We start from the raw sequence: 9,605 nt of genomic DNA, 5'->3' as shown, positions 1-9,605 counted from the left end.
TCAAATATACAATACAGTATTATTCACTACAATCACTATGTTGCACTTTACATTCCCCAGAAGTTATTTATAATATAATTGGAAGTTTGTCCCCTTTGACAACCTTCACCCATCACCACCTGTGGCAACCATCAATCTGTTCTCTGTTTTATGAGTTCACTGTTTTTAGATTCCACATATAAGTGAGAGTATACAGTATTTTTCTTTCTTTATCTGACTTATTTCACTTAGCATAATACCTTCAGGGTCCGTCCATGTTGTCCAAAATGGCAGAATTTCCTTCTTTTTATGACTGAATAATATTCCATCATATATATATATATATATATATATATATATATATATATATATATACCACATTTTCTTTATCCATTCATCTAACCTAAGCTACTTAGGTTGCTTCCATATCTTGGCTATTGTAAATAATGCTGCAATGAACATAGGGGTTCATATATCTTTTCTAATTAGCATTTTTATTTTCTTCAGATAAATACAGGGGATGGAATTGCTGGATCATATGTTAGTTTTAATTTTAATTTTTTTGAGGAATCTCTATACTGTTTTCCATAGTGGCTATACCAATTTAAATTTCCACCAACAGGCACAAGGGTACCCTTTTCGTCATGTCCTGGCCAACACTTGTTATATCTTGTCTTTTTGATGATAGCCATTCTAACAGGTGTGAGGTAACATCTCATTGTGATTTTGATTTGCATTTCCTAGATGATTAATGATGTTAAGTGCATTTTCATATACCTGTTGGCCAACTGTATGTCTTTCTCGGAAAAATGTCTATTCAGATCTTCTGCCCATTTTTTAAAAAATTGGACTGTTTGGGGCTTCCCTGGTGGCACAGTGGTTGAGAGTCCGTCAGCCGATGCAGGGGACATGGGTTCGTGCCCCGGTCCGGGAAGATCCCACATGCCGCAGAGCAGCTGGGCCCGTGAGCCATGGCTGCTGAGCCTGCGCGTCCGGAGCCTGTGCTCCGCAATGGGAGAGGCCACAACAGTGAGAGGCCCTCATATCTCAAAAAAAAAAAAAAAAAAATTGGACTGTTTGTTTTTTGCTATTGAGTTGTATGAGTTCTTTATATATTTGGATATTAGCCCCTTATCAGATGTATGATTTGCAAATATTTTGTGATTTTCTTTATAGCAGATCTTATTTTATTTTATTTATTTATTTTTAATTTTTTCTTTACTTTTTTGGCTGTGTCGGGTCTTTGTTGCACCACACGGGATCTTTCATTGCAGCACTTGGGCTTTTCTCTATTGTGGCACGTGAGGGTTCTCTCTCTAGTTGTGGTGCGCGGGCTCCAGGGCACGTGGGCTCTGTAGTTGTGGTGCGCAGGTTCCAGATCATGTGGGCTCTGTAATTTGCGGCACATGGGCTCTCAATAATTATAGCACGTAGGTTTAGTTGCCCACGGCATGGGGGATCTTAGATCCCTGACCAGGGATTGAACCCACGTGCCCTGCATTGGAAGGCAGATTCTTTACCACTGAACCACCAGAGAAGTCCCTATAGCAGGATTTTAAATGACAGATTTAATGTTTTAGTAGATATCAGTCTTCAGATTCTACTTCTTTTTTTTTTTTTTTTTTGTGGTACACGGGCCTCCCACTGCCACGGCATCTCCCGTTGCGGAGCACAGGCTCCGGATGTGCAGGCCCAGTGGCCATGGCCCACGGGCCCAACCGCTCCACAGCACATGGGATCCTCCTGGACCGGGGCACGAACCCGCGTCCCCTGAATTGGCAGATGGACTCTCAACAACTGCGCCACCAGGGAAGCCCCTCTACTTCTTTATTTGTCTGTTTTAATAAATTGCCTTTTTGTGGAAGTTATTTTATCAAAATTTTCACAGGTATTTGTATAAAGTTCTTCACAGTATCCTCTTTTCATCCTTTTGATGTTCATAGGATCTATGGGAATATTGCATTTTTTATTACTGTTATTGTTAAATTTTTTACCTTAAAATAATTTTATTTCAAAACAGTTTCAAGCCTACAAAGTTACAATAATAATAAAAGAATTCCCATATTCCTTAATCCAGATTCCCTAATTGTTATTTTTTTTCACATTTGCCCTCCATTCTCTCCCTCTACACACACACACACACACACACACACACACACAACTTTTCTCTGCAATGATTTCCCATCAATGTAAATACTTCAGTATGAGACCAACCAAAATAAGGACACTTACCGACTTCATCACCCTCCTAATCAGGAAATCAATTTTAACATAACACCATTAACCAATCCACACACCCTATTCAAATTTTACTAATTATCTAAACAATGTCTTTTTTCTTTTTGTTACAGAATCCTTTGTGTCAAATTTAATCGTGTCTTATTGATTTCCTTTAATCTGCAACAGTTCCTCTTTTCCTCTTCTCATGTATTTGACAATCTTAAAGAGTTCAGCTCTTTCATTCTATAAGATGCCTTTCAAACTTAGTCGATCTGATATTTTCACATGGTCAATGCTATGGAAAACCATAGAATTAATGCTGTGCTCTTGTGTGTAGTCTGAATAATGTACCCTCAAAGATGTCCATACCCCAACTCCCTGTGAACCTGTAGCTTTACATGAGACTTTTCAGATGTGTAGCAGACATTTGGTATCCTGAGGCACTTGCCTCAGTAGGTGCATCAATCCAATCAATCACAGGCAATAATTTAAGTGTGATATCATTGCATTCCATAAATCACTAGCGTTCCATTTATCATGGTCAGAAGCTCAGCACTGAGTTCAAGCCCAAAGACATGACCAAACCAATCTCAAAATTCTATCTTTGAGCGATTGTTTCTGGGGACAATCAGTTTCAGTTTCTGAGTCAATTAGGGTTCAGTTAGGAGGTAAGAATCATATGTAATTTTTAAAGAATGCAATATGAAAAACTGTTAAACAAGTTTAAAACTGTTCACAAGGTATATTTAGAGACAAGAAAAAGCAAACACAATTATCACTGAGGTAGAAACTGCAGGAAACAGCTACCAACTCTAGGAGGACAAAGAGGTAAGGCTGGAAAGACTAAACTGAACAGCTTAGAGGAGTAGGCTATAACTGGAACCCACACATCTGAGGAGGGAACACTGCTCAATTGGTGTTTGTGTCTCCGAGCTCCACAGAGGGGCACTTAGGACTTGGACCAAGACCTCTGAGGAGTAAGCCTGTTCCATGAATCTATCGTGGTTTCTGAGATGTCCCTCAACTCTACTAAACATGCTCAATATGTTGGCCACGGAATGTTCTGTGACTTGATTTTGCCCATGAAACAAACACCAATCATGTGTACAAAGAACAGCTAAACAGCAGGATTACTCTCTTCTAATCAACAATAGAAAAATGATTACAAATGGTGCTGAGTTTCATGTGACGTGAGTCTTTGAAGATGATTGCTGTCATATCCAGCTGAAAATAGGGTTTTATTGTTATCTGTGCTTAATTCTCCTAAGAAAGAAAACTAAATAAGCCTCTTGCTTACTCCATAATGGCCCTTCAAGGCCAAAAGTTATTTTGCTTTTCTCATCCGCTTCAGTTTTTTTGAAAAATCATCATCATAAACACTGGTCATTCACTTAAGTGATGTGAGTGACAAGACAGCAGGAGCGATAGTCCTAAGTGATAACCAGAATACACCACTGTCACTCTTTCCACTGCTAGCAGCCTGGTCCAAGACACCAGCATCTCACATATGAATTAGTAACTTAACCTCCTAGATGTTCGCCATTTCTACACACTTCTAAGTGTCCCTTTCAATCTGTTCTTGACACAGCCACCAGGGCGATCATGCTGTGTTAAAAGCTAGGTCAGAGTATGGTTATTCCTCTGTTAAAAACATCCTGATGACTTCCTATCATGCTATAGAAAAGGCAATGCTGGGGGTCACAGTAGCCTTTAAGGTCTCGCGAGAGTTGCAGATCTCCCCTCCATTCTCTGGCTCAGTGACTGCTACCTGTCTGACCTCGCTTTCTGCTCTTCTCTCCTCAATCACCTGTCCTAGCCACACTACCCTCCTTGCTGCACACTGTCCACAGAGGCAGGCATGTGTGAACCTCAGAGCACGTGACCTCGCAATGCCCTCTCCTGGAAAACTTTCCCCAGATATCTGCATGGCTTTCCTCCACATCCTCCTTCGGAATTTTACTCAGATATATTTTCTAAGTGAGACTTTCTCTGTGATTCTAATTAAGATTTTAACACACACAGACCTTCTGTTCTTATCCTCTTCCTGCTTTATTGCCTGACTTCTCCCACAAAGATCTAAGTTCCATAAGGTCAGGGATTTCCACCTCTCTCTCTCTTTTTTTTTTTTTTCATCACTGAATTCCCAGTATCTTCCAGATACCTGGCTCATAGTATGGCATTAACAAATATTTACCAAATTAATAATTAGATGAGCAAATGATATATAATAAACTAACAATTATTGGCTGGTTGGAAGCAAGCCTCTTCCATCTCTCTCTGTTTAAATATTAAATCATAACAGGTGGTACTGAAGAAATTTACCTCTTAGGGGGCCCTGACAACCATATAATCCTGTGCATTTGTACAGTGTCTTAAGATTTGTAAAATACCTTTACATATATTTATGTAACTAGAGTCGCAATAACTAGAGCAGTTATGATTATTTTTCTCATTTTCCAGGAAAGAAGATAGAAGCATGGTTATGAGGGGGCTTGCTGAAGTTTGTGTACTAATAAAAGACAAAGCCTGTGTTCGTATTATGAGGAACTGGGAGGGAAGGATGACTTCTGGGAATGAGGGAAGGAAAACCTCAGATTTTGTGATCCCCAAATGTAATCTCTTGGGAAAAAACACTTTGCCTGGAGTACTTAACAATAGTAAAGCAAACAATGTTCCAGGAATAAACATTGGGTCTAATTTTAGTCCAGTGGTATGCACAAGCCTACAGTAAGTCTGAAGGAATGTGTTTTGTATGATGAAGAATAAACTGAACTTATTTGGTACTGTTTCCTTTTATCCACTCCCTCAGCCTTGAGTCCCGAAGACCATTTATGCTTATTAAGGTTCTGTTATCTTATGCACTGGGAATAAACAAATGGTAAAATGAGACAAAGGCTGAATGGGAAATCTCTTTGGTGTTAAAATTGGTGACTTAAAATACATGGAGAATATCAGAACTTCCACCTTCCCTTGCTATTGCTACATGTGCAGAAGTAGAGTATTTCCACAACTATAGTAGTTGATAGAAACTAAAAGATGTATTTTTCATATTTAAGGGCAAAAATCAGAGAAGTTGAAATGCAGAGAAAATTTTAAAAATAAGTTATGAGACCTAGATTCTAGACCCATCTTTCCTGATAATTGTGTACCTTGAGTAATTAATTTACTCTTACTAGACTTCCATTTGTTTTGCTTTGTTTTGTCTTGTTATACTTCGCTTTGTTTTGTTTTCCTGTAAAATGGGGTGGGGATGGGGGGACAGCGAACTAAGTGTCACTTAGTTTGATTTAAGATGTACCACTATAATTCTTTGATAGGTTGTTTTATGGAAAAACTATGGGATGGAGACTGGTCAATTTGTCTAAAATTTAAAGTAGGCACACAGCTTTGGTATCTCTTCATTCATTGTTCATACTCAGTGATATCTTCCTGTACCTTTTGAAGGAAATATGTCTGATAGAGTTCTGGTATTGTTTTCTCCAGACTCTTAAAGATCAGTAAAAACTGGTTATGGGACACCTAGTTTTGTACTCAGTAAGTCTGGGTACAATATTGGCTGTGATTGGAAGTTTGCCATGTGTATTAATATAGATAGGTATATGCCTCTTGAGAGATTGGGGGTCAGTGGGCAACAAGGGAGTCCACTAGAACAAGGTGAAGCAACATGAAAGAGTGAAAGTTATTAAACAGAAGACATGCCCAGGCACTGAATCTTGCCTCTTCAGTCTCCTGGTATGCTGTGACTTCCAGTTGATCAACTAACCAGTCAATACAATAATGTATTGCACACAATTGATACTACAAGAGTTCTGAGGAGGGAGAGATGATTATGGACTGAAGTCATTAGAAAAGATTTCAGAGAAGAGGTAGAATTTAAGAAGGAACTTGAAGAAACAGGAGAAAATGCATAGGTAGAGAAAATAATAATAATGTTTCTGATGTGAAGGACAGCATAAGCCCAGATGGAAAGAACAGAAATGTCTCTGGGAGTACTGGGGCAGATCAGATTAACTAGCATCAAAGATTAAGAGTGGAAAGCAAGAGGGAGGAGATATGGGGATGTATGTATATGTATAGCTGATTCACTTTGTTATACAGCAGAAACTAACACACCATTGTAAAGCAATTATACTCCAATAAAGATGTTAAAAAGAAAAAAGAAGAGTGGGAAGCAGTGAAGACATGTCTGTAAAGATAAATTAGGTTGAGACTGAGGATGGTTTAGAAAAGAAGTCTGAACTTGAGATTGTAGAGTTTAAGAGGTTGCAACATCATGACCCACGACTTGGAACTGACTTTCTGATATCATTTCTTCCTTCCTCCCCTCCTTTCTTCCTTCCTTCCTTCCTTCCTTCCTTTTGCTTTCTTTCTTTCTTTTTTATTTTCATAGGATTTTTAAAACCAGGATTTGAATGCAGTATGCTAAGCATGTGTTATCCTGTTTATGATAGTTTCCACCATTTTTTAGAAACACTTTTTATTTTGAAATTATTTGAAAGTTATGTAAGAGTTATAGGAACAATAAGGCACTTCTTCATATCCTCCATCTGTACACACTCATAGAGACATCTACTTTATTCTGAATCATCTGAGAGTACATTACAAATATAATAACCCTTTATGTCCTAAGAATTCAATATGCATTTCCTAATAACAAGGGCATTCTCCTATAAAACCACTGTACATTGATCAAATTCAGAAAATTTAGCATCAATATAATAACATGATTTATTATACTGCCTATATTCAAATTTTATGTTCTCTATATCACTTTTTCCCTAATTCAGGAGCCAATTCAAGAGCTCTATTTTTTTTTTCATTGTCATGACTCTTTAATCTTTTAGCCCATTATGACCTTGACATTTTGGGAGAGTAAGGGTCAGTTTTTAGAATGTTACTCAATTTTTAAAAATATTTCTTCATGGTTACATTCAGGTTATGCATCTTGGACAAAAATACTACATGAGTGATGTTTTGTTCTTTATGGTACCTCATATCAAGAGGCACATGTTTGGTGACATTAACCTTCTCCCATTATGTGTCCCATTATTGGTGATATTAGCTTTGATCACTTGATTAAAATGATGTCTGTGAGGTTTCTCTGTAGTAAATTTAACCATTGCTTAGCTTTGTAATTGATAAGTGATATGTGGGGAGATGTTTTGAAATTCTGTAAGTATCCTGTTCCTCTTTAAACTTTCACCAAATAGCTTTGCTATCTATTGATGATACATGAGCAGGTTATTTCTTTGCTTGAGTGGTGGCAGGACTCTTTGGAAATTTCTATGTGAATAATCACGTTATTTAAAAAAATATATTTAAATCAATCAATATTTATTCATTTCCCACCCCAAACCTTTTATTTCTGTTTCTTGACCTACTATTTACTAGGACCTCAAGTACAATGTTGAATAGAAGGGATAAGAGCAAATATCCTTGTTTTTTTTTGGAGCTTAGGGACAAAATATTCTGTCTGTTCATTGTAGGATTTTAATAGATGTTCTTTATCAGAGGACATTCTTTTCTATTACTATTTTTCTCAGTGTTTCTTAATCATAAAAAGGCATCAATTTTCAAATTTTTATGCATTGATTGAGATGACCATAGTTTCCCCCTTTATTCTACTAAGATGGCAAATTATTGGTTGATTATCATTAGACCAAACTTGCATTCCTGAGATAAAACTCACTTGGAACTAATGGATTTTTCATTTTATAAATTTTCTGATTCAATTTTCCAATATTTTCTTAGGGATATTAGCAGGTACGTTCAAAAGGGATATTGACCTAACACTTGTAATAAATATACTTTGTTACATCAGTTTTACTGACATCAAAAAACTAGATGTGAAATGTTCCTTCCTCCTTTATTTTAGGAAGAGTTTGTGTAGAATGGCTTTATTTATTTAATAAATATTTTATAATTTACTTGTGAAGACATCTAAGCCAGGGGTTTTCTTTGGGAGAAAAATTTTGATAAAATCAATTTCTGCTTTAGTTGTCTATTGCTGTGTAATAAAGCACACATGCATTTACGGGCTTAAAACGATGACAATTTATTGTTTCTCAAATTTCTGTGAATTGTCTTACTTTGTCTGGGCTCACTCATAGGTTTGTGCTAGGAGTCCCAAGATGGCTTCATCCCAAGTATGTTGGTTGGGGCTGGCTGATGGTTTAGCCTTTTCCTTCATGTTTTCTTTCATCCTGAGAAGTCTCAGAAGGATGTTCCAAAAGATTAAAGGTGGAAGCTTCATGACATCACATTCTGGAATTCTGCCAGGCCTCAGTAGTTACACACCTTCACTTCTGCACATTTTATTGATCAAAGCAAGTCACAGGGCCATTCAAGATCAGGAGCAGGGGAAGAGACTCTGCTTCTGAATGGAAAGAGTAAAAGGACATACAGAATATAAAGGGTTGTTGCAGCTAGCTTTGCAAATAACCTACCACAGTCAATTAAGGCCAGAATAATCCATACCCCTTCCACGTGCAAAGCATACTCACACCTCTTTCAGACTCCAAAATTTCATCCAATCAGAGCACCAAGCTTAAAGTCCCTGATCTCATCACGTAAATCTTGTCCAGATATAGATGAAATATTTTGGATGTAGTTTGTCATGTAGTTCCTCCATACTCTTAATGCAGAGACCTGTGAACTAAAAATAACATTATCTCCTCCCACTCACACAAGATATAGTGTTGAAAGAGGGGTAGGATATTGGCTATAGATACTCCATTAAAAAGTCAAAGGACAGGAAACTCATGGAACTGCTGGTCTGTAGCAATTCTCACCTCTAACCATATATGTGTTAATTCTACCTTCTACAGGCGTAAAGAATGTTTCTTGATTAGGGCCCAGTACTAATCCCTGAGAGGAGTCCCCTAACTCATAGTTCTTCTCAGCTCTTGGTTTTTCTCTCTGGGTGTCAGTACTGTGCTCTAGATATCTTTCTTTTTTCATAGGAAATGGCTGTGCTTGTAGCTGACTAACCTTTCCAGCTTGCTTTCAGCCTGAAGAAAGTTAGGGTCCCAGAGATCTCTTTCATTTTCCATTGTCTTTGACCCTTCTTAGTATAATCTAATAACCTTTCCTTAAAAACTTTTTGGGATTTCTATGTATCAGGTTCTAGTTCATTCCACAAGATAAAATCCGTTTACACAACCTATTTTCAGACAGACTTCCCTCTACTTGGAGCAGCATGTCAGGACAGTGCCTTTGAGGTTCTTAGATGCTCTTTTGCTTAGCTGAGAGAGTATAGCAAATATCACCTTAAATCTTTCAAAGAATTTTTAAAAAGGGTTTTACACTCTTGCCCTTGTTTTATCTGTATCCTGGGGTGATTTCTTACTTTGAGAAACTTACACTAATTATAGAGACTCGAAATGTGAAAAAGTTTCATTTTCTAA

The 9,605-nt window shown here is 37.4% G+C and overlaps 1 long non-coding RNA gene across 1 annotated transcript in view; it reads right to left on the bottom strand.

Moving 5' to 3' along the window:
* Nucleotides 1–8,315: 8,315 nt before the first annotated feature.
* LOC132593613 (uncharacterized) overlaps nt 8,316–9,605 on the bottom strand; it is a 59,606-nt gene continuing 58,316 nt past the window's right edge. Inside the window, exons 2-3 of the long non-coding RNA XR_009559309.1 lie at nt 8,705–8,854; nt 8,316–8,575 (exon numbers count right to left, since the gene is read on the bottom strand). This is a non-coding gene — a long non-coding RNA (uncharacterized lncRNA). The remainder of the gene's footprint in view (nt 8,576–8,704; nt 8,855–9,605) is intronic.

This window comes from Globicephala melas, chromosome 1 (genome assembly GCF_963455315.2).
Source record: "Globicephala melas chromosome 1, mGloMel1.2, whole genome shotgun sequence".
Lineage (NCBI taxonomy): Eukaryota > Metazoa > Chordata > Mammalia > Artiodactyla > Delphinidae > Globicephala > Globicephala melas.
The sequence above is the reverse complement of the archived record's forward strand: the minus strand, read 5'-3'. Positions and strand labels throughout refer to the sequence as shown.